Below are 26,518 nucleotides of genomic sequence, written 5' to 3'. Positions count from 1 at the left end.
TATAAGAAAGGGTGCTTTTATAGACCCTTTCTATAAGAAAGGGTGCTTCTATAGACCCTTACTATAAGAAAGGGTGCTTCTATAGACCCTTTCTACAAGAAAGGGTGCTTTTATAGACCCTTTTGATAAGAAAGGGTGCTTTTATAGACCCTTTTTATAAGAAAGGGTGCTTTTATAGACCCTTTTTATAAGAAAGGGTGCTTCTTTAGACCCTTTCTGGAAGAAAGGGTGCTTCTTTAGACCCTTTCTGGAAGAAAGGATGCTTCTATAGACCCTTTCTGGAAGACAGGATGCTTCTATAGACCCTTTCTTGAAGAAGGAGTGCTTCTATAGACCCTTTATGGAAAAAAGGTTGCTTCTACAGACCCTTTCTGGAAGGGGGGGTGCTTCTATAGACCCTTTCTGGTAGAAAGGGTGCTTCTATAGACCCTTTCTGGAAGAAAGGGTGCTTCTATAGACCCTTTCTGGAAGAAAGTGTTCTTCTATAGACCCTTTCTGGAAGAAGTGGTGCTTTTATAGACCCTTTCTGGAAGAAAGGGTGCTTCTATAGACCCTTTCTGGAAGAAAGAGTGCTTCTATAGACACTTTCTGGAAGAAAGGGTGCTTTTATAGACGCTTTCTGGCAGAAAGGGTGCTTATATAGACCCTTTCTAGAAGAAAGAGTGCTTCTATAGACACTTTCTGGAAGAAAGAGTGCTTCTACAGACCCTTTCTGGAAGAAAGGGTGCTTCTATAGACCCTTTCTTGAAGAAAGGGTGCTTCTATAGACCCTTTCTAGAAGAAAGGGTGCTTCTATAGACCCTTACTAGAAGAAATGGTGTTTCTATAGACCCTTTCTGGAAGAAAGGCTGCTTCTATAGACCGTTTCTGGAAGAAAGAGTGCTTCTACAGACCCTTTCTGGAAGAAAGGGTGCTTCTATAGACCGTTTCTGGAAGAAAGAGTGCTTCTTTATATTTTCTGCAATAAAGTGTGCATCTTTAGACCCTTTCTGGAAAAAAGGGTGCTTCTATAGATACTTTCTGCAAGAAAGTGTGCATCTTTAGACCCTTTCTGCAAGAAAGCGTGTCTCTATAGACCATTTCTGCATGAAAGGGCGCCTCTTTAGACCATTTCTGCAAGAAAGGTTGACTCTAGAACATCCATTAAACAACGGGTGCTTCTATAGACCTTTTCTTGAACAAGACGTGCTTCTATTGACCCTTTCTTAAAGAACGGGTGCTTCTATAGACCTTTTCTTGAACAAGACGTGCTTCTATTGACCCTTTCTTAAAGAACGGGTGCTTCTATAGACCCTTTCTTAAAGAATGGGTGCTTCGATAGAAAGCACTGCTTGTATAGGACCCTTTCTGAAAGAAAGGCTGCTTCTATAGGGCCATTTCCGAACGAAAGAGTAGACATATTTTTTATTTTGTTCCACTCAGCGTTTATCGTTTATGGAAGAAAGGGTGCTTCTATATACCCTTTATGGAAGAAAGGGTGCTTCTATATACCCTTTATGGAAGAAAGGGTGCTTCTATATACCCTTTATGGAAGAAAGGGTGCTTCTATATACCCTTTATGGAAGAAAGGGTGCTTCTATATACCCTTTATGGAAGAAAGGGTGCTTCTATATACCCTTTATGGAAGGAAGGGTGTTTCTATAGACCCTTTCTGGAAGAAAGGGTGCTTCTATAGACTTTTTCTAGAAGAAAGGGTGCTTCTATAGACCTTTTCTAGAAGAAATGGTGTTTCTATATACCCTTTCTGGAAGAAAAGGTGCTTCTATATACCCTTTCTGGAAGAAAGGGTTCTTCTATATACCCTCTCTGGAAGAAAGGGTGCTTCTATATACCCTTTATGGAAAAACGGTGCTTCTATATTCCCTTTATGGAAGAAAGGGTGCTTCTATATACCCTTTATGGAAGAAAGGGTGCTTCTACATACCCTTTATGGAAGAAAGGGTGCTTCTATATACCCTTTATGGAAGAAAGGGTGCTTCTATATACCCTTTATGGAAGAAAGGGTGCTTCTATATACCCTTTATGGAAGAAAGGGTGCTTCTATATACCATTTATGGAAGGAAGGGTGCTTCTATAGACCCTTTCTGGAAGAAAGGGTGCTTCTATAGACTTTTTCTAGAAGAAAGGGTGCTTCTATAGACCTTTTCTAGAAGAAATGGTGTTTCTATATACCCTTTCTGGAAGAAAAGGTGCTTCTATATACCCTTTCTGGAAGAAAGGGTTCTTCTATATACCCTCTCTGGAAGAAAGGGTGCTTCTATATACCCTTTATGGAAAAACGGTGCTTCTATATTCCCTTTATGGAAGAAAGGGTGCTTCTATATACCCTTTATGGAAGAAAGGGTGCTTCTACATACCCTTTATGGAAGAAAGGGTGCTTCTATATACCCTTTATGGAAGGAAGGGTGCTTCTATATACCCTTTATGGAAGAAAGGGTGCTTCTATATACCCTTAATGGAAGAAAGGGTGCTTCTATATACCCTTTATGGAAGGAAGGGTGCTTCTATAGACCCTTTCTGGAAGAAAGGGTGCTTCTATAGACCCTTTCTGGAAGAAAGGGTGCTTCTATAGACCCTTTCTGGAAGAAAGGGTGCTTCTATAGACCCTTTCTGGAAGAAAGGGTGCTTCTGTAGACCCTTTCTAGAAGAAAGGGTGCTTCTGTAGACCCTTTCTAGAAGAAAGGGTGCTTATGTAGACCCTTTCTAGAAGAAAGAAAGAGTGCTTCTACAGACCCTTTCTTGCAGAAAGGACGCTTCTATAGACCCTTTCTGGAAGAAAGAGTGCTTCTATAGACCCTTTCTGGAAGAAAGAGTGCTTCTATAGACCCTTTCTGGAAGAAAGAGTGCTTCTATAGACCCTTTCTGGAAGAAAAGGTGCTTCTATAGACCCTTTCTAGAAGAAAGGGTGCTGCTATAGACCCTTTCTGGAAGAAATGGCGCTTCTATAGACCCTTTTTGGAAGAAAGGGTGCTTCTATAGACACTTTCTGGAATAAAGGGTGCTTTTATAGACCCTTTCTGGAAGAAAGGGTGCTTCTGTAGACCCTTTCTGGAATAAAGGGTGCTTCTATAGACCCTTTCTGGAAGAAAGTGTTCTTCTATAGACCCTTTCTGGAAGAAGTGGTGCTTTTATAGACCCTTTCTGGAAGAAAGGGTGCTTCTATAGACCCTTCCTGAAAGAAAGAGTGCTTCTATAGGCACTTTCTGGAAGCAAGGGTGCTTTTATAGACCCTTTCTGGCAGAAAGGGTGCTTATATAGACCCTTTCTAGAGAAAGAGTGCTTCTATAGACACTTTCTGGAAGAAAGAGTGCTTCTACAGACCCTTTCTGGAAGAAAGGGTGCTTCTATAGACCCTTTCTTGAAGAAAGGGTGCTTCTATAGACCCTTTCTAGAAGAAAGGGTGCTTCTATAGACCCTTTCTAGAAGAAATGGTGTTTCTATAGACCCTTTCTGGAAGAAAGGCTGCTTCTATAGACCGTTTCTGGAAGAAAGAGTGCTTCTACAGACCCTTTCTGGAAGAAAGGGTGCTTCTATAGACCGTTTCTGGAAGAAAGAGTGCTTTTTCAGACCCTTTCTGGAAGAAAGAGTGCTTCTTTATATTTTCTGCAATAAAGTGTGCATCTTTAGACCCTTTCTGGAAGAAAGGGTGCTTCTATAGATACTTTCTGCAAGAATGTGTGCATCTTTAGACCCTTTCTGCAAGAAAGCGTGTCTCTATAGACCATTTTCTGCAATAAAGTGTGCATCTTTAGACCCTTTCTGGAAGAAAGGGTGCTTCTATAGATACTTTCTGCAAGAAAGTGTGCATCTTTAGACCCTTTCTGCAAGAAAGCGTGTCTCTATAGACCATTTTCTGCAATAAGGTGTGCATCTTTAGACCCTTTCTGGAAGAAAGGGTGCTTCTATAGATACTTTCTGCAAGAAAGTGTGCATCTTTAGACCCTTTCTGCAAGAAAGCGTGTCTCTATAGACCATTTTCTGCAATAAAGTGTGCATCTTTAGACCCTTTCTGGAAGAAAGGGTGCTTCTATAGATACTTTCTGCAAGAAAGTGTGCATCTTTAGACCCTTTCTGCAAGAAAGCGTGTCTCTATAGACCATTTCTGCATGAAAGGGCGCCTCTTTAGACCTTTTCAGCAAGAAAGGTTGACTCTAGAATATCCATTAAACAACGGGTGCTTCTATAGACCTTTTCTTGAACAAGACGTGCTTCTATTGACCCTTTCTTAAAGAACGGGTGCTTCTATTTTTTTTTTTCATCGAAAGACTTGGCTACCTGGTTTATGGCTTCGCCAGGTGTGCGAGACTTTAACACGCTAAAATAACCCCTTTACTCTGATCCACCATCCCTGCGGTACCGCCGTACAGGCATTTCGTCGCAGGGGGGAATGTTCTATAGAACACTGCTATTTCTTATTCTTCTTCGAATATCGTCTTGCCTCCGTAATTCCAATATTATTGTCTTTACGTACTCACATACATACTCCCAATTGCTTAAAGACACCATCATAATTTCGATTATGTTTTCTACACATATTTCACTACCAACTTGCCGCTCTAAATTTGTCCTCTCTTCTCTGAATCGCGGGCACAAAAAGAAAACGTGGTGTGGGTCTTCTACATGTTCCACGCAGCAGGGACAATCAGGGGAGCAGTCAAGTCCAAAACGGTATAAATAGGACCTGAAACAGCCATGTCCGGAGAGAAATTGGGTGAGATAGAAGTTGAGATCTCCATGTCGCCTATTTGACCAAGTCTCCACATTTCGTATCAGCGAATACGTCCATCTTCCTTTTGTTGAAGCTGACCACTTGCTTTGCCATTCGATAGTGCTACGTCTTCTTGCGACGTCGGGATTTATATCGGTTTCCTGCGAATTCCGTAAATTGAATAATAATTCAGCTTCTCTTGCTAAGACATCAATAGGTATCATACCAGCGATAACATAGGCTGCATCGTCAGACACAGTCCTATATGCGCAGCATACCCGTAGTGCTGCTAGTCTATAAACTGAACCAATCTTTGCATAGTACGTTGCGTACTTCATGGATTGTGCCCATATTGGTGCTGCATAGAGAATAATATTTTTTATAACTTCTGCTAGTATTTTTCTTCTTAGGTATCCAGGTCCCCTTGTGTTTGGCATAATACGACACAGCGCTCTACATGTTTTTTCAGCTTTTTCCTTTACGTAATCTAAATGATTCTTAAAAGACAGGCGATTGTCTATCATAACGCCTAGATATTTAAGGCTTTCCGCTGTTGTGATTATACAGTCTCCAATTTTAATATTTATTCTTTCTACAACTCTACGACTTGGGATTAAGACAGCTTCCGTTTTTTGATCGGCTAATGCCAGGCCCTGTGAAAACAGCCATGATTTAACCAAATGTATGCTGACTTCTGAGACTGTTCTTGCCTCTTCGATTGTTTTTGCAACTACAACTAGCGCAATATCGTCCGCAAACCCAATGATATTAGCTTTCTCTGGAAGTTGTAGCCTTAGAACACCATCGTACATTACATTCCATAGCAGCGGTCCAAGAACAGAACCTTGTGGTACTCCTCCTGTTATTTTGTACTCCTTCGTACCTTCTTCAGTCTCATACATCAGGATTCTGTTGCGGAAGTAGTCCTGGAGTATAGCAACAAGGTATGCCGGGACATTTAACCGTCGAAGAGCGTTTAAAATATTCTCCCAATTAGCTGTGTTGAAAGCATTTTTAACATCTAGTGTTATAACCACACAATATTCTTTCGTCCCTTTTTTCCAGCTTTGACCATGTACTGCTACCTTTGCGATGTCGGTTACCATTTTTATAGCATCAATCGTAGATCTCTTTTTTCTGAAGCCAAATTGACTTTCTGACAAACCTTCTGCGCGCTCGATGCACTCTTCGAGTCTATCGCGGATAATACTCTCAAGGAGTTTTCCGCATGTATCGATCATACATAGTGGGCGGTATGATGAGGGGTTTTCCAGAGGCTTGCCTTTTTTAGGCAGTAGCACTAACCTTTGCCTCTTCCATATCGATGGAAAAGATCCATATTCCAAACATGCGTTAAGCATTCTGAGCATCTGTTCACCACAGCATTCCACAATCTCCTTTAGGACATAGTTGGGAATTCCATCTAGGCCAGGCGCTTTAGAGTCATCGAATTTCGAGACTGCACGATTTATCTCCGCTGGTGTAACCCGGGGGTAAACAAAATGGCCACCAGGGTTCCATGTTTCCCATGATGTTGCCGCTTGGTGAGGAAAGAGGTGGTTCACAATGTTATTTAGTGTGCTAGCATCTGTAGGAGTGCTTGAGCCGAAGCATTTCAATTTCTTAGTTACAATTTTGTACGCTAGTCCAAACGGCTGGTTTTCTAAATCATCGCAAATAGAGAGAAAACATGCTCTTTTGCTTCTTTGTATGGCTTTTTTAAGGGCTTTCTTCTTCATCTTTAGATCTTGTCTATGAACTTCATTGTCTTTTCTATCACGAGTTCTTACAAAACGTCTTCTAGCACGAAGGCACTCTTTGCGTAGGTGGGCTATTTCAGCGTTCCACCAATGTACTGTGGCTTTGTTGACTCCTCGCTTCCTTTTTTGCATCGATGCATTGCATGCTTGTGTTGCCCGAAGAATGAGCTCTTCTGCCATATTTTCGGGAGTTCCTTGTAGATTTGTACCTTCCATACATACGGTGAATATATCTTTATCAAACGAGCCTCTTTTCAAACCATATATTTCAGGCGTTCGAACCGATCTTCTTGATGTTGTGGTCTCATTTTGGGTAATGAGTATTGCATTATGATCACTATAGGTGAATATGTCACTGACTTGCCAGTTAAATTGGGTATAATTGTTTGTACTGACAAACGCGATGTCGATTATGGAACTAGCGCCATTTCTGCTGAATGTTGGATTACTACCAGTGTTTAAAAGCTCCACGTCTAGTTGAGCAAACGATTCCAATAGTATTCGACCCCTTTCGTTTGTTCTTGGGCAGCCCCATTCTGTAGCCCAAGCATTAAAGTCGCCTGCTATCAAGATTGGCCTTCTGGATGCAGCATCATTTGCTAGATTGGTAATAATACTTTCATATCTCGGGGGTACGTAACTGCTGTAGATTGTTAATCCGGCGACAGTAGCGCGTACAAATCCGGGTTCAGAATTCAAAACATTTTGTGCTGGTCTGTGTATAGACCAGATCGAGGATGTGCCAGACGTATCACATAACCAATTTGGTGAGCTGATGTTCTTGTATGGCTCGCTAATAATTGCTACATCCACCTCTTGTTCTCGAACTGTCTGTTTTAATAAATCTTGAGCAGCTTCACAATGATTTAAATTAATTTGTAATAACTTCATAGAGATCATCTAAGTTGGCGTAGAGCTTCCTAGTATCTCGGGCACACAGTCGATCCAGTGATGTGACTACGGTCTAATGGATCCTTACATAGCATGCACTTCGGAGGGTTTTTACAAGTAGCAACCCTGTGACCAGCTTCTCCACAGCAAATGCAGCGACCTGAATTGTCGTTCGGGTTTTTACATCTAGCTGCCGTGTGTCCAAAGTCTAGGCATTTATAACACCTTCTTGGTATAATTTTCACGTATTCGACAGTCCGCCCATCCAATCCGTACTATTCTTTTCTGTAAAAGAATATTAGCAAGCGGGGAGCTTAAGAAAACTGTAGCAGTTTGTGTGCCTCTGTAGGCCTTTCTTAAAGACTTTATTGCATGTGGATGAAATTCTTTGAACTCGTCCGAAATGCCGCTAATTGCTTGTAGAATATCCTCTTTAGTAGACACGCCATCTATATCTTTAATTTCTATCGGTACTTCCTGGGTTAAGGCACGCACTTCAGCAGCTGGGCCTAACACATTTTCAATGGCTTCCCTAAACTCATTTGTGTTCTGGTGTGCTGGTTTATTTAGCTCCAACAATAGCTCACCCTTCTCTGTCTTCCTAATTGCTTTCACATTTTGACCTAGGACAGCCAGCTTTGCTTCACTCTTCACTTGCTTCAGAATGTCTGAATATGAGGAATCTCCACATGTTTTTATTATTAATGCATCTGGTTTATTGGACTTCCTTTTCTTTCTTGACCTTGGTTGGACTTTATTCCAATCAGCTGCCTTGTGTATGGTGTCAGATCTTCCCACGTTCTCATTGGTCACTTCTTCCGCTGTTTTTATTTCCTGCTCATTAGTTTTCGGTGCGACTTCTTTCTTCTTTTTTGTCTTATTCTCTTTAGGGCTCTGAGTTTTTGGACCTCTTTTCAACGCAGGTGTTGTTGGCGTACTTGGTTGTTTTGGTTTAATCCATGCTTCTGTTTGGGTCTGCTTATTGTCTACCTGACCCATTTTACGTATGTCAGCTTCTTTGTTCAGACTTTTAAATATATCGCCTGTATCTCTCTCATCATGGACTGAATATCCTTGTGGATGTTATTTTTCGATTTAACGAAATCATCCAACTGGGCTATTTTTCTTCCGAGCCTCTTCAGATTTTCGCTTCCAGAAAATTTATTTTTAGGCATGCCTTCACCTGCATTGTTAGATGTCGCCATCACAATTACTGAAGTTCTTCCTAATGGGGAATCTGCACCTCCCATATTTTCAACTCGTGGACCCGAGCATCTTCCCAGTGGGGTTTCTTCAACCTCTATGTTCGTTCTGGTTTCTTGGTTTTCTTCGTTCATTTTAGGTTTCGTGGTCCCAACTCAAAGCCGCTATCTATGCTCGCAAAATGTGCAGTCACGTTAAGATCCCATGGGTCCCTATTTCTAGGTCCATGCGAGGGTTGACGGGAGACCCTCATGAGATCTCCCGTTCAGAGCCAGATCCGTGTTAATCGGGAATGTACATCAGAACCTACACTGCCAACTTAATGGGACGAGCATTGAACGTACTTTGAGACTTGCCAGGTTTTAACGGGACGGAGGCAGCTGTGGCATTAGCCTGAAAGCCATTTCTGTAAGGTTCCACCCCGACATACTCAGGTTCCAGAATACCACAGCCGTCAGCCCAGGGTTCATCAATTCCAAATCGTAGTCCAGTAATGCCATAATCAAGATCGTGCTGGCTTGATTTTGATGCCTTTCGGCTGGATTCCATTTTCTTCCATGTATAGGGTTTGACTGGGGATAACCACGGAGTCGTCACCTCCTTTCCAAACCTCTCTCGAGGCGGTCCATTACGGTGGAATACATAATTGTGGGCGATATTCACTCGCCCCGACACAGGGTTTCTCAGAGCACTTGCACCATTTTGGTACGCTCTTCACACCTGCCAAAACTAGGGTCCGCGGGGTCGTTACTCCCGTTATCCTCTCCTGAGGATACCCTTGCGGATGCTTCTATAGACCCTTTCTTAAAGAATGGGTGCTTCGATAGAAAGCACTGCTTGTATAGGACCCTTTCTGAAAGAAAGGCTGCTTCTATAGGGCCATTTCCGAACGAAAGAGTAGACATATTTTTTATTTTGTTCCACTCAGCGTTTATCGTTTATGGAAGAAAGGGTGCTTTTATATACCCTTTATGGAAGAAAGGGTGCTTCTATATACCCTTTATGGAAGAAAGGGTGCTTCTATATACCCTTTATGGAAGGAAGGGTGCTTCTATAGACCCTTTCTGGAAGAAAGGGTGCTTCTATAGACCCTTTCTAGAAGAAAGGGTGCTTCTATAGACCCTTTCTAGAAGAAATGGTGTTTCTATATACCCTTTCTGGAAGAAAAGGTGCTTCTATATACCCTTTCTGGAAGAAATGGTTCTTCTATATACCCTCTCTGGAAGAAAGGGTGCTTCTATATACCCTTTATGGAAAAACGGTGCTTCTATATACCCTTTATGGAAGAAAGGGTGCTTCTATATACCCTTTCTGGAAGAAAGGGTGCTTCTATAGACCCTTTCTGGAAGAAAGGGTGCTTCTATAGACCCTTTCTGGAAGAAAGGGTGCTTCTGTAGACCCTTTCTAGAAGAAAGGGTGCTTCTGTAGACCCTTTCTAGAAGAAAGGGTGCTTCTGTAGACCCTTTCTAGAAGAAAGAAAGAGTGCTTCTACAGACCCTTTCTTGCAGAAAGGACGCTTCTATAGACCCTTTCTGGAAGAAAGAGTGCTTCAATAGACCCTTTCTGGAAGAAAAGGTGCTTCTATAGACCCTTTCTGGAAGAAAAGGTGCTTCTATAGACCCTTTCTAGAAGAAAGGGTGCTGCTATAGATCCTTTCTGGAAGAAATGGCGCTTCTACAGACCCTTTCTTGCAGAAAGGACGCTTCTATAGACCCTTTCTGGAAGAAAGAGTGCTTCTATAGACCCTTTCTGGAAGAAAAGGTGCTTCTATAGACCCTTTCTGGAAGAAAAGGTGCTTCTATAGACCCTTTCTAGAAGAAAGGGTGCTGCTATAGACCCTTTCTGGAAGAAATGGCGCTTCTATAGACCCTTTCTGGAAGAAAGGGTGCTTCTATAGACACTTTCTGGAATAAAGGGTGCTTTTGTAGACCCTTTCTGGAAGAAATGGTGCTTCTATAGACCCTTTCTGGAAGAAAGGGTGCATCTATAGACCCTTTCTGGAAGAAAGGGTGCTTCTTTAGACCCTTTCTGGAAGAAAGGGTGCTTTTATAGACCCTTTCTGGAGGAAAGTGTTCTTCTATAGACCCTTTCTGGAAGAAGTGGTGCTTTTATAGACCCTTTCTGGAAGAAAGGGTGCTTCTATAGACCCTTTCTGGAAGAAAGAGTGCTTCTATAGGCACTTTCTGGAAGAAAGGGTGCTTTTATAGACCCTTTCTGGCAGAAAGGGTGCTTATATAGACCCTTTCTAGAAGAAAGAGTGCTTCTATAGACACTTTCTGGAAGAAAGAGTGCTTCTACAGACCCTTTCTGGAAGAAAGGGTGCTTCTATAGACCCTTTCTTGAAGAAAGGGTGCTTCTATAGACCCTTTCTAGAAGAAAGGGTGCTTCTATAGTCCCTTTCTAGAATAAATGGTGTTTCTATAGACCCTTTCTGGAAGAAAAGCTGCTTCTATAGACCGTTTCTGGAAGAAAGAGTGCTTCTACAGACCCTTTCTGGAAGAAAGGGTGCTTCTATAGACCGTTTCTGGAAGAAAGAGTGCTTTTTCAGACCCTTTCTGGAAGAAAGAGTGCTTCTTTATATTTTCTGCAATAAAGTGTGCATCTTTAGACCCTTTCTGGAAGAAAGGGTGCATCTATAGATACTTTCTGCATGAAAGTGTGCATCTTTAGACCCTTTCTGCAAGAAAGCGTGTCTCTATAGACCATTTTCTGCAATAAAGTGTGCATCTTTAGACCCATTCTGGAAGAAAGGGTGCTTCTATAGATACTTTCTGCAAGAAAGTGTGCATCTTTAGACCCTTTCTGCAAGAAAGCGTATCTCTATAGACCATTTTCTGCAATAAAGTGTGCATCTTTAGACCCTTTCTGGAAGAAAGGGTGCTTCTATAGATACTTTCTGCAAGAAAGTGTGCATCTTTAGACCCTTTCTGCAAGAAAGCGTGTCTCTATAGACCATTTCTGCATGAAAGGGCGCCTCTTTAGACCTTTTCTGCAAGAAAGGTTGACTCTAGAACATCTATTAAACAACGCGTGCTTCTATAGACCTTTTCTTGAACAAGACGTGCTTCTATTGACCCTTTTTAAAGAACGGGTGCTTCTATAGACCCTTTCTTAAAGAATGGGTGCTTCGATAGAAAGCACTGCTTGTATAGGACCCTTTCTGAAAGAAAGGCTGCTTCTATAGGGCCATTTCCGAACGAAAGAGTAGACATATTTTTTATTTTGTTCCACTCAGCGTTTATCGTTTATGGAAGAAAGGGTGCTTCTATATACCCTTTATGGAAGAAAGGGTGCTTCTATATACCCTTTATGGAAGAAAGGGTGCTTCTATAGACCCTTTATGGAAGGAAGGGTGCTTCTATAGACCCTTTCTGGAAGAAAGGGTGCTTCTATAGACCCTTTCTAGAAGAAAGGGTGCTTCTATAGACCCTTTCTAGAAGAAAGGGTGCTTCTATAGACCCTTTCTAGAAGAAATGGTGTTTCTATATACCCTTTCTGGAAGAAAGGGTGCTTCTATAGACCCTTTCTGGAAGAAAGGGTGCTTCTATAGACCCTTTCTAGAAAAAATGTTGTTTCTATATACCCTTTCTGGAAGAAAAGGTGCTTCTATATACCCTTTCTGGAAGAAAGGGTTCTTCTATATACCCTCTCTGGAAGAAAGGGTGCTTCTATATACCCTTTATTGAAAAACGGTGCTTCTATATACCCTTTATGGAAGAAAGGGTGCTTCTATATACCCTTTATGGAAGAAGGGTGCTTCTATATACCCTTTATGGAAGAAAGGGTGCTTCTATATACCCTTTATGGAAGAAGGGTGCTTCTATATACCCTTTATGGAAGGAAGGGTGCTTCTGTAGACCCTTTATGGATGGAAGGTTGCTTCTATAGCCCCTTTCTGAAGAAAGGGTGCTTCTATAGACCCTTTCTGGAAGAAAGGGTGCTTCTATAGACCCTTTCTGGAAGAAAGGGTGCTTCTATAGACCCTTTCTGGAAGAAAGGGTGCTTCTATACCCTTTCTGGGAGAAAGGGTGCTTCTATAGACCCTTTCTGGAAGAAAGGGTGCTTCTATAGACCCTTTCTGGAAGAAAGGGTGCTTCTGTAGACCCTTTCTAGAAGAAAGGGTGCTTCTGTAGACCCTTTCTAGAAGAAAGAAAGAGTGCTTCTACGGACCCTTTCTTGCAGAAAGACGCTACTATAGACCCTTTCTGGAAGAAAGAGTGCTTCTATAGACCCTTTCTGGAAGAAAAGGTGCTTCTATAGACCCTTTCTAGAAGAAAGGGTGCTGCTATAGACCCTTTCTGGAAGAAATGGCGCTTCTATAGACCCTTTCTGGAAGAAAGGGTGCTTCTATAGACACTTTCTGGAATAAAGGGTGCTTTTATAGACCCTTTCTGGAAGAAAGGGTGCTTCTATAGACCCTTTCTGGAAGAAAGGGCGCTTCTATAGACCCTTTCTGGAAGAAAGGGTGCTTCTCTAGACCCTTTCTGGAAGAAAGTGTTCTTCTATAGACCCTTTCTGGAAGAAGTGGTGCTTTTATAGACCCTTTCTGGAAGAAAGGGTGCTTCTATAGACCCTTTCTGGAAGAAAGAGTGCTTCTATAGGCACTTTCTGGAAGAAAGAGTGCTTCTATAGGGACTTTCTGGAAGAAAGGGTGCTTCTATAGCCACTTTCTGGAAGAAAGGGTGCTTTTATAGACCCTTTCTGGCAGAAAGGGTGCTTATATAGACCCTTTCTTAAAGAAAGAGTGCTTCTATAGACACTTTCTGGAAGAAAGAGTGCTTCTACAGACCCTTTCTGGAAGAAAGGGTGCTTCTATAGACCCTTTCTTGAAGAAAGGGTGCTTCTATAGACCCTTTCTAGAAGAAAGGGTGCTTCTATAGACCCTTTCTAGAAGAAATGGTGTTTCTATAGACCCTTTCTGGAAGAAAGGCTGCTTCTATAGACCCTTTCTGGAAGAAAGGCTGCTTCTATAGACCGTTTCTGGAAGAAAGAGTGCTTCTACAGACCCTTTCTGGAAGAAAGGGTGCTTCTTTATATTTTCTGCAATAAAGTGTGCATCTTTAGACCCTTTCTGGAAGAAAGGGTGCTTCTATAGATACTTTCTGCAAGAAAGTGTGCATCTTTAGACCCTTTCTGCAAGAAAGGGTGCTTCTATAGATAGTTTCTGCAAGAAAGTGTGCATCTTTAGACCCTTTCTGCAAGAAAGCGTGTCTCTATAGACCATTTCTGCATGAAAGGGCGCCTCTTTAGACCTTTTCTGAAAGAAAGGTTGACTCTAGAACATCCATTAAACAACGGGTGCTTCTATAGACCTTTTCTTGAACAAGACGTGCTTCTATTGACCCTTTCTTAAAGAACGGGTGCTTCTATAGACCTTTTCTTGAACAAGACGTGCTTCTATTGACCCTTTCTTAAAGAACGGGTGCTTCTATAGACCCTTTCTTAAAGAATGGGTGCTTCGATAGAAAGCACTGCTTGTATAGGACCCTTTCTGAAAGAAAGGCTGCTTCTATAGGGCCATTTCCGAACGAAAGAGTAGACATATTTTTTATTTTGTTCCACTCAGCGTTTAACTTTTATCAACTTAAACAACTTCTCCTAATCTTTGGTGACTCCATAAATATTGTCCCTCCTTCAAGAGACATAAAAATTTTATTGCTTCAATAAAACATATAAAAATATTGCATATTTTCTTCCCATGAACTTGTTGCCATAGAACTTTCTAACGACTTGGCCCAACAAACGCAACAGGAACCGGAAATTGCCAACAACAACAACCAACCACAACAAAGGCAAACAACCAAATCAGGGTTATGAAAATAAAAAGGAAACTGTTAAAGGAAAAATTTATGGGTTCCTTCTTTCAATTACCTTTCCAAAAGAAATCAAATAACAATTCACATTTATTTCTGATTGGGATTAAGAGAATAAACGTTTGTGTTTTTTTTATTAAATGAGACAAAAAATCATTAAAGAGAGAGAACATTTTGGCAAAATAACGCAACATGTTGATAAAACACTTGTTGTGCTATATTAACAACAGGTATTTTAACATACATATGTACCTTGTATTGGTAGTAGTGGCATGGGCAATGGAAGAGAGAATTCAATTCAATTAAAGAGAATAGGTATTGTTTGTCACGGAAACGAAATTAGAAGGGCATTCGTGGCGTAGAGATTATTGCATATGTTTTTCTGTGTGCAATTGAGTTGCTGTGCTTGGCAACATGCTCTCTGTCAATCCCCATTTGTGGGGAAATATATGACACCACGTGTTGATTCGTTTTGTAAACAAGCTTGTTTAAATGCCGGTTGCATCATGTTCAAAAAGTAGTTCTCTCAAAGAGTTTTTAAAGGCGTTTTTGCAATGTTTGGCCTTTGTGAAAATGAAGTGGTACATACAGGGCGTATGAGGCATATGCAATTGAAAATATTGTTACTTATACGGCATATGTTCCCTATTTCTTTCGAAAAATAAAAACATTTTAAATTTTTACTAAATATTTATTTATGATTTACGATTAATATATTTACATAGGTATATGTTTTTTTAATTCAAAAATATTTAAAATAATTTAACAAATTTAAAAAAAAAATATTTTATTAATAAATGAACAAAATATTCGTTAGAAAAATTATTTTTTTTTTTTTTTAAATTGGTACTAAATATTAATTAATATTTAATAAATAATATATACATATTTTTAATTAAAAAATATTTCACCTAAATAAGGTGCCTTAAAACATTATTAAAAATTATTAAAAAATTAATAATTAATATTACTATTAATATAAAATAATGTTTTAATTGAAAGAGAAAATTAAATTATAAAGCGTTATAAAAATATTAAAGAACATGTTTTGTTTAATAAACAAAGTAAATATTTTCCAATAGCATATTCTTTCTGTTTCAGGGGTTACGGCCACTTTAAAAGTAAAAAATGATTTTTTTATTTGTGTATATAAAAGTAGAGATAGAAAAGAATATGTTGCAAGTCGAGTCGATCGGACAAAATTTTACTGAGATATGAGCGTTAGAAGGGGACAATTCATTTTGATTTGTATGTAACATCGAACTTTTAAACGCGTTTTCCTCGAAATGACATTTTTAGAAGCGGTACCCACTGTAGCTGGAAAACGGATGATCCGATCTTCATATGTTTTTGTGTTTTTGAATTATAATGCACATAAAAAAACAAGTATTTAAGCGAGAGATTTTAATAATTTTTGTCGGATTTATAGGGAAAAAATTGTCCATTTTTTCGTTAAAATCTAAATTTTGACATCGACAGTTCACCATTTTTTTGAATGGATAATTGTTAACTCCGTTACTCTTAAGCACAAGATTATTATGTTCCTTATAATCACACAAAAATGTATGGTGATCGGTAAAACATGTATTTAAGCAAGAGATTTAAACATTTTTTGATGGATTTATAAAGAAAAAACAGTCAATTTTTTTCGTTAAAATCGAAATTTTATCATTGACAATTCACAATTTTTTAAATGGATATTTGTTAATTTCTTTTCTTCTTTTCGTTACGCTTAAGGACAAGATTATTATGTTTCTAAAATCACACAAAAATATGTGCTGATCGGTTTATTCGTTTTCGATCTACAGTGAGCCACGCAGACGGCTTTATTAAAAACTGTGTTTCGTAGACGTGCATTTGTCAAAAAAAAAAATCCAGAAGTGGCTCAAGATGTGGTCTTTCATATGAAAAAAGAATTTTTTAAAAAAGTTTGGTAGATTTCTTGTAAAAAATCATATAAAATGGCTATTATGGTGCTCAAAAAGTAGCTATATCCCCTAAAAATTGAAAATATATAATTAAATATATTTTAATATAAAAAGATTAAAAAATATCATTATTTGTAAATATAAATATTAGCTTTTTTAAAAATTAATAAAATTAAAAAAAAGTGAACAAAAAATATAGGAAATATAAATTGAAAAATTTTTAAAAGAAATAAAAATTGTGAAAAACTTAATCCAATAATTTAAAAAAAAAGTTTTGAAATATTTGTACCGTTTCTTTGAGAAATGGTACAAGCACCCCTTCTTTTAGAATGCGGGTATGGAAGCATCCTTTCTTTCAGAAAGAGGGAATAGAAGCACCCTTTCTTTCAGAAAGAGGGTATAGAAGCACCCTTGCTTTCAGAAACAGGGTATAGAAACACCCTCTCTTTCAGAAAGAGGGTGTAGAATCGCCCTTTCTTTAAGAAAGAGGGTATGAAGCATCCCTTCTTTCCGAAAGTGGGTATAGGAGAACTTTTCGTCCGGTATAAGAGCTTCATTTCTTTCAGAAAGAGGGTATAGGAGCACCCTTTCTTTCAGAAAGAGGGAATAGAAGCACCATTTCTTTCAGAAAGAGGGTATAGAAGCACCCTTTCTTTCAGAAAGAGGGTAAAGAATCGCCCTTTCTTTAAGAAAGAGGGTATTGAAGCATCCCTTCTTTTAGAAAGTTGGTATAGGATAACCTTTCGTTCGGTATAGGAGCACCATTTCGTTCAGAAAGAGGGTATAGGGGCACCCCTTCTTTTAGAAAGATGGCATAGAAGCATCATTTCTTTTAGAAAGAGGGTATAGGGGCACCCTTTCTTTCAGAAAGATGGCATAGAAGCACCATTTCTTTCAGAAAGAGGGTATAGGGGCACCCTTTCTTTCAGAAAGATGGCATAGAAGCACCATTTCTTTCAGAAAGAGGGTATAGGGGCACCCTTTCTTTCAGAAAGATGACATAGAAGCACCCTTTCTTTCAGAAAGATGGCAAAGAAGCACCCTTTCTTTCAGAAAGTGGGTATAGAAGCACCCTTTCTTTCAGAAAGTGGGTATAGAAGAACCTTTCGTTCGGTATATGAGAAATGGGTATAGCACCATTTTTTCCTTCAGAAAGAGGGTATAGAAGCACGCTTTCTTTCAGAAAGAGGATATAGAAGCACGCATTCTTTCAGAAACAGGATATAGAAGCACGCTTTCTTTCAGAGAGAGGATATAGAAGCACACTTTCTTTCTGAAAGATGGTATAGAAGCACCCTTTCTTTCAGAAAGAGGGTATAGAAGCACCCTTTCTTTCAGATAGAGGGTTGAGAAGCACCCTTTCTTTCAGAAAGAGGGTATAGAAGCACCCTTTCTTTAAAAAAGAGGGTATTGAAGCATCCTTTCTTTTAGAAAGAGGGTGTTGGAGCACCCTTTCTTTCAGAAAGAGGATATAAAAGCACCCCTTCGTTCGGAAAGAGGATATAAAAGCACCCTTTCGTTCGGAAAGAGGATATAAAAGCACCCTTTCGCTCGGAAAGAGGGCATAGAAGCACCCTTTCTTTCAGAAGGAGGATAAAGAAGCACCCTTTCTTTCAGAAAGAGAGTATAGAAGAGCCCTCTCTTTCAGAAAGAGAGTATAGAAGAGCCCTCTCTTTCAGAAAGATGGTATAGAAACACCCTTTTTTTTAGAAGGAGGGTATAGAAACACTATTTCTTTCAGAAAGAGGGTATAGAAGCACCCTTTCATTCAGAAAGAGGGTATAGAAACACCATTTCTTTCAGAAAGAGGGTATAGAAGCACCCTTTCTTTCAGAAACAGGATATAGAAGCACTCTTTCTTCCAGAAACAGGATATAGAAGCACTCTTTCTTTCAGAAACAGGGTATAGAAGCACCCTTCTTTCAGAAAGAGGGTATAAAAGCACTCTTCCTTCCAAAAACAGGATATAGAAGCACCCTTTCTTTCAGAGACAGGATATAGAAGCACCCTTTCTTTCAGAGACAGGATATAGAAGCACCCCTTCTTTCAGAAACAGCGTATAGAAGCACCCTTTCCTTCAGAAAGATGGTATCGAAGCACCCTTTCCTTCAGAAAGATGGTATCGAAGCACCGTTTCTTTCAGAAATAGGGTATAGAAGCACCATTTCTTTCAGAAAGAGGGTATAGAATCACCCATTTTTTCAGAAAGAGGGTATAGAAGTACCCGTTCTTTCAGAAAGAGGGTATAGAAGCACCCGTTCTTTCAGAGAGAGGATATGGGAGCACACTTTCTTTCAGAAAGAGGGTATAGAAGCACCCTTTCTTTTAGAAAAAGGATATAGAAGCACCCTTTTCTTTCATAAAGGGGGTATAGAATCGCCCTTTTTTCATAAAGGGGGTATAGAAGCACCCTTTCTTTCAGAATGAGGGTATAGAAGCACCCTTTTCTTCAGAAGAGGTTTATTTATATTTCTTTATAAAAATAAACATTTTATTTTACACTAGCAAAGTGCCCGCTACTTCGTATGCGGAAAGAATATAAAAAACAAATAAACAATATATAATATGAAAATGGCGAACACTGAAAATTTTATTGTACTTATACAAATTTTAATCAATATTTATTGTTATCTTAGTACTGTTCGTACCGCTTTAGTTCGATTTTCAAAAAGATCAGCCGTATCTCACCCTTACATGTTAACAGCTAGACCAACATTGTACACCAGTACTCACACTAAATCCAAAAAATGAAGATTCCAGCACTGTTCCTACACCCAATAGTACGATTTTCCAAAACTACCTCAATCCTTCACTTCACCAGTAACCTTAATTCCCAAAAACAGGATTCCAGCGCTATCAGTGCACTCAAATTGTACCATTTGGTATATTTCGTGGCCATAAGTACGAATTTCAAAAACTACCTCCATGTCTCAATCCTACACTTCAATCTTAGTCTTACCAATTCCAGGATTCCAGCTCTATCCGTTCCCCCAAATACCCATTGTACCAAATTTAGTATCATTTAGTACTTTTCGTACCCATAAGTACGTACGTAGTAATTTTCAAAACTACTTCCATGCTACCCTCCAACTGTAGCCTTAATTCAAAATTTCAGGATTCCAGGTCTATCCGTTCAACCTTAATCCAAATTGTACCAAATTTAGTACCATTTTGTAGTTGTCGTACCCATAAGTACGAATTTTAAAAACTGATTCCATTCTACTCTCTAATTCAAATTTCAGGATCCCAGCTCTATCCGTTCGCCCAAATCGTAATTGTACCAAATTTAGTGCCATTTAGTACTTTTCGTATCCATAAGTACGAGTTTTCAAATATACTTCCGTTCTACTCTGCAACAGTAGCCTTAGTTCAAAATTTCAGGATTCCGGCTCTATCCGCTCAACCTAAATCCAAATTGTACAAAATTTAGTACCATTTTGTAGTTGTCGTACCCATAAGTACGAATTTTAAAAACTGATTCCATTCTACTCTCTAATTCAAATTTCAAGATGCCAGCTCTATCCGTTCGCCCAAATCGTAATTGTACCAAATTTAGTACCATTTAGTACTTTTCGTACCCATAAGTACGAATTTTCAAAACTACTTCCAGTCTACCCTCCAACTGTAGCCTTAATTAAAAATTTCAGGATTCCAGCTCTATCCGTTTAACCTAAATCCAAATTATACAAAATTTAGTACCATTTAGTACTTTTCGTACACATAAGAACGAATTTCCAAAACTATCTTAATCCTACACTCCAACAGTAATCTTAATTCCAAATTTCAGGTCTCCAGTTTTATCGGTTCACCCAAATCCAAATTGTACGAAATTTAGTACCATTTAATACTTTTCGTACACATAAGTACGAATTTCAAAAACTATCTCAATCCTACACTCCAGCAGTAAACTTAGTTCTCAATTTTAGGATTCCATCTCTAACCGTTCAGCTAAATTGTACCATATTTAGTACCGTTTATATTTTCGTACACATAAGTACACATACAAAACTACCTCAATCCTACACGCGAACAGCAATCTAAATTCCAAGTTCCAGGATTCTAGCTCTATCTGTTCACACAAATCCAATTTGTTCCAAATTTAGTACCATTTAGTACATTTCGTACCCATTAAAACGCATTTTCTAAATTACTTCCATTCCACACTCCAACAATTACCTTAATTCTAAATTACAGGATTCCAGCTCAATCCGTTCACCCAAATCCAAGTTGTACCAAATTTAGTACCATTTACTACTATTCGTACCCATAAGTACGAATTTTCAAAACCACTTCCATTCTACACTCCAAATTTATCTTAACTCCAAATTTGAGGATTCTAGCTTGATTCGTTCACCCAAATCTAAATTGTACCAAATTTAGTACCATTTAGTACTTTTCGTACACATAAGTACGAATTTCCAAAACATACTCATGTCTCAATTCTACATTTCAACAGTAATCTTAATTCCACATTTCAGGTTTCCAAAATTGTACTAAATCCAAATTGTACTAAATTTAGTACTATTTAGTACTTTTCGTACACATATATACGAATTTCCAAAACCATTTCCTTATATCAGCACCACTTCCCAACTTCGATTTCCATGCCAAATTTCAAGACTCTAGCTGTATCCGTTCAAAATATGTAATTAGTACCAAATTTAGTAACTTTTAGTACTTTTTGTACACTTATGGGTCGAATTTCCAAAAACCCTTTGGTACATCTTTCTAACTATCCAGCAGTGACCCTTATTCCCAATTTCAGAGTTCTAGCTCTACCGGTTCGCCATATACAAATTGTACCATATTTAGTACCTTTTAGTACTTTTCGTACCGTTCTAGGTCGAATTTCCAAAAAGCCAGCCTTATCTGACATCTTCGGACCAAGAGTGACCCTCACCCAAAATTTCAAGATTCTAGCTCCAGCCTTTTAGCCTGGGCGTTGATTATGAATCAGTCAGTCAGTGAGTCATCATTACTCAACTCTTTTATAAGTATAGATATACAGCTAAAAATACTTAATTTGTTATTGTATGATCGCCAAAATCCGAATGCGGATCGGCAAATAAAGAAGAAGATAAAAATAACATTTTATTTTAAGTTAATTTCGTAGTCCTTTTCTATTGTGGTCATAACTGATTTAATATTTTATCCTAGAAGATTGGTGTCAAAGGGAAAATTATTTTTGATCTAATTCCACTATAGGTCGCTGAACAAAAGAAATATCTAGATTTATAATTTATAAAAAATTTCAATTGGCTTATTATAAAAAGCTGCCTTATTATTTGTAATAAAGCATTGAAAAATAGGGTTACCAGCCAAGTCGGACTATAGGAAAGGTTTGGAATTAAATGAGTAACATTAAAATAAATAATTCGAATAGTTTCCAAGCTTAGCCTTCGTCCACCCACTAAAACACCATTCAATATACCTGATGATCGGTCTAACCACCCGTGAGACGCGGCATAGTAGTGTGGGGCTTCGTTGGATTCCTAATTTTTCAATAAACCTCTTAGGTCAAAATAGCTCCACTCGAAAGAGAATTAATGGAAATAAATCGATTTGAATTTCCTTACGAAAACCATAATTTTAGGTTGATTAATTTTGTACTATTTTTGGACTTGTGGTCATAACTCCTTGAAAATTTTATCCTCGAAGACTGGTGCCAAAAGAACAAAATAATCTTGATCTAATTCCAATTGGGTGTCGAATAAAAGAAATATTTAGCTTTAACATTTATATAAAATAAATCAATTTGAATGTTTATAATAACATTTTTAGATGAATATAATACTTTTTCACAAATGGTCTCAAATATACCCCTAGACTTTATTGGAGGTATTTATTGCCAGTAAAGAAAATCTTTTTCGTGGAATTTAAATTTTCTTAAGGAACCAAAAGATTATTTTTTTATGTCTTACCTGTAAATTCCCTTTGGCCACACCAAATAAATGAAACTACAAATTACATGTAATTTTTCCATACAATAAAGGGACTTTTATTTTTGAGATTTTTTTTGGATCGATTTATGGCAATGAATTATGAATGAATTAATTTCTGATAAAAAGTATGCGGAAATGGAAAGAATATGTGGTTTAAATTCAAAACATACAAAATTAAATCAACATCAACGTAAATTAGGAAATTTCAGAAAAATTTTAAAACTGTGAAACAAAAGCAATGGTTTGAATGTTGTGAATCTTGTAATTTGCTTGTGAAATAAACCACTCTCATTTTTCTTTTAATAAATATCTTTATGCTTTCTTGAAGTATGAGTAGTACCCTTTACAAAAGTCATGATGATATCCTCTCTTTTAAAGGTTTAATTTGTTTCGTTTATATTTTTATCAAAAATACTTTGTTCATCGTTTCTATACCCATTCATTAATTAGTTAATGCTGGTTTAAGAGTTACTATAAAATAATTCTTTTTTTTCCAAATTTTAAATTGTTATTTTTTACATTCACTTTGAGGTTAGGAATAGAAAAAAGTAATAAAAAATATATTAAATATATATAAAAAATATTTTTAAGAATATTTTTTTATAGTTTTGTGTTGTTTTATTATTATTTTTTTTTTTGGTACTTTATTTAATATTATTGTTTTATAGCAAATTTCTTTTGTTTGAATGCTTTTTTGTTTTGATTTTTAACATAAGCTCTCCTATTTAGCAGCAGCCACACCACTCACTGTACCGTTTTCACACATTTTATTGACAGTCCTTTTTTATTTCTAATGTCCAATCCCATTTAGGATGTTGATGTCTGTCATCATCGTTAAAAAGGGAAGAAACGGAATAAGTACCACGAGCCATCATACCAGAGGTAGCCTCCTAAGGTGGTGTAATATAACATTGAATTTCCTTTTTGGTGGATATCAGCCAACCAGATGTGTAATTTTATCAACTGTTTATGGAAGGGGATAGAAGAAGATGGAAAAAGAACTTTTTATTTGTATTATTTATATATAAAAATGTATTATTTAAAAAATATAAAGAAAATATTAAAATGTTCCATGACAATATGTTCCTTGAAGATAAAAAAGATTTTCTTTTTGTAGCCAAATTAATATCAATATTTATGGAAATAAATATTAAAGCTAGAGATTTCTTTTGTTAGAAAACTAATAGTGAAATATGATGTAGGATTATTACTCCATTTATAGCAACCCTCTAACATGAAGTATTAGGCCGGATATCGACACATTTAAAAATAACGTAATTAAAATAAATTATTTTTTAGAAAAATTACAACTGATATTATTTTCACATAAACATCAAAGCTAGAAATATCTTTTATGCGGAATCTAATAGTGAAATTTGATGCAGAATAATTTTTCCTTTAGCAGAATAATTTTTCCTTTAGCAACAACACTCTAACATGAAGATCTATAGGAGATATCGGCACATTTTAAAAACATGACCAAAAATACAGTTTTCTTTTTGCGGTCAAATTAGAATTGATATTTCATTGATGTAGATATTAAATCTAGAGATTTCATTTGTTTTGAAACTTATGATATCGACAACTATTTCCACCGAAAAATTGTTATCGACAACTACTCCCATGGAAGAATTTGTTATCGACAATTTTTCAACTGTTTGTTGCTTCTCTTTCTGGAATACCGCGCCTTTTCATCTCATCATTCCCTTGTTTACTCCATCGAAGCATTGGCCTGCCAATTCTGCGTGCACCGCCATGTGGCCCATATTTATATACCTTTTTAGCGGGCTCGTCATCCCTCATTCTTGTGATATGGCCTACCCAACGAATCGTTGCATCTCCATACGTTTATCTATACATTACCCTTTTAAAATATTACTCAGATACCCATAACAATCAGCTGAACTGCCGCAATTGAAATGTAGAGCAGCAAGGCGCAGATTAAATCATAGCGAAAATGAGTGTCCGGCTGAGCGCGATACATTACTTCACGCGCTGTATTGCGAAACCACAGAGTAAGTGGTTTCAATTCGGTGGGTGGTCCAAAGCAATTGAAATTAAAACACATACGCTCTGGTGGATGCAATCATGGCGATGCTCTGGAAGAAGGAAGTAAGGAAGGAAAAAATAAAAAGACGACAAGGAAAAGGAGGTAAATTAAATGAATTTAAAGGTGACAAACACACACGGCGTGCAAAAGAGAATTAAACAAAATCACTTTATGTAGACCCGCAGCAGGTGTGAAGGTGATTTTTTTGATTGATGTGGAGGCGTAGATATTTCACACATTTGTTGACAAATTAAAGGGTGGTTGAACACTTTTTTTCGAGATTGAAATGTTGAACAGAAAAAATTGTTAACGAACAATTTTTATATAAAAAATGTTGTTATCGAACAACTTTCCTATAGAAAATTTTGTTATCGGACAGATTTTCAATAGAAAAGGTTGTTATCGAACAACATTTCTATAAAAAATATATTGTTAGCGAACAACTGTACTGTTGTTAACGAACAACATTTCTATAGAAAATGTTGTTATCGAACAACTTTTCTATAGAAAATTTTATTATTGAACAACTTTTCCATAGAAAATGTTATCGAACAACTTTTCAATAGAAAATACTGTTATCGAAAAAATTTTCCATAGAAGATGTTTTTATCGAACAACTTCTCCATAGAAAATGCTGTGTCGTCGAAAAACTTTTCTGAAGAAAATGATGTTATCGCACAACTTTTCTATGGAAAATGTTGTTATTGAACAACTTTCATATAGAAAATGTAATTATCAAACCACTTTTCTTTAGCAAATGTTGCTATCGAACAACTCTTCCAGAGAAAATGTTGCTATCGAACAACATTTTCTGTAGCAAATGATCTTATCGAACAACTTTTCTATGGAAAATGTTGTTATTGAACAACTTTTATATAGAAAATGTTGTTATTCAACCACTTTTCTTTTGAAAATGTTGTTATCGAAAAACTTTTCTATAGAAAATGTTGTTATCGAACAAAATTTCTTTAGAAAATATTGTTATCGAACAACTTTTTAAGAGTATATGTTGTTATCGAACAACTATTATATAAAAAATTTTGTTATGAACAACGTTTCCATTGAAAATGTTATTATCGAAAATGTTGTTATCGAACATCTTTTTTAAAGAAAATATTTTTATCGAACGGCTGTTCTATAGAAAATGTTGTTATCGAACAGCTTTTCTATACAAAATGTTGTTATTGAACAAATTTTCTTTCGAAAAGTTAATATCGAAAACTTTCTTTACAAAATGTTATTATCAAACAACTTTTCTTTAGAAGATATTGTTATGGAACAAGTTTTCTTTAGAAAATACTGTTATCAGACAAATTTTTTAGAGTATATCTTGTTATAGAACAACTTTTCTATATAAAATGTTGTTGTCGAACCACTTTTCTACAGAAAATGTTGTTGTCGAACAACTTTTCTATAGAAAATGTTTTACCGAACAACTTTTCTATAAAAAATGTTGTTACCGAACAACTTTTCTATAGAAAATGTTGTTACCGAACAACTTTTCTCTAGAAAATGTTGTTACCGAACAACTTTTCTATAGAAAATGTTGTTATCGAACAACTTTTCTATAGAAAATGTTGTTATGGAACAACTTTTCTATAGAAAATGTTGTTATGGAACAACTTTTCTATAGAAAATGTTGTTATGGAACAACTTTTCTATAGAAAATGTTGTTATGGAACAACCTTTTTATAGAAAATGTTGTTATCTAACAACATTTCTATAGAAAATGTTGTTATCTAACAACTTTTCTATAGAACATGTTATTACCGAACAACTTTTCTATAGAAAATGTTGTTATCGAACAACTTTTCTATAGAAAATGTTGTTATGGAACAACTTTTCTATAGAAAATGTTGTTATCGAACAACTTTTCTATAAAAAATGTTGTTATCGAACAACTTTTCTATAGAAAATGTTGTTACCGAACAACTTTTGTATAGAAAATGTTGTTATCGAACAACTTTTCTATAGAAAATTTTGTTATGGAACAACCTTTTTATAGAAAATGTTGTTATCAAACCACTTTTCTATAGAACAACTTTTCTATAGAAAATGTTGTTATCTAACTACATTTCTGTAGAAAATGTTGTTATCTAACAACTTTTCTATAGAAAATGTTGTTACCGAACAACTTTTCTATAGAAAATGTTGTCATCGAACAACTTTTCTATAGAAAATGTTGTTATGGAACAACTTTTTCTATAGAAAATGTTGTTATGG

At 37.0% G+C, this 26,518-nt stretch overlaps 2 protein-coding genes across 3 annotated transcripts in view; both read right to left on the bottom strand.

The window, feature by feature from the left end:
• Positions 1-26,518, bottom strand: part of LOC141388256 (adenylate cyclase type 2-like) — a 517,012-nt gene that overhangs the window by 284,468 nt on the left and 206,026 nt on the right. The window lies entirely within an intron of this gene.
• LOC141388258 (adenylate cyclase type 2-like) overlaps positions 22,841-26,518 on the bottom strand; it is a 209,685-nt gene continuing 206,007 nt past the window's right edge. The window contains exon 11 of the mRNA XM_073958297.1: positions 22,841-24,344. The gene's annotated coding sequence lies outside the window, so the exon portion shown is untranslated. The remainder of the gene's footprint in view (positions 24,345-26,518) is intronic.

This window comes from Musca autumnalis, unplaced genomic scaffold, assembly GCF_047663935.1.
Source record: "Musca autumnalis isolate F117 unplaced genomic scaffold, ASM4766393v1 scaffold_9, whole genome shotgun sequence".
In the NCBI taxonomy this organism is placed as follows: Eukaryota; Metazoa; Arthropoda; class Insecta; order Diptera; family Muscidae; genus Musca; species Musca autumnalis.
The sequence above is the reverse complement of the archived record's forward strand: the minus strand, read 5'-3'. Positions and strand labels throughout refer to the sequence as shown.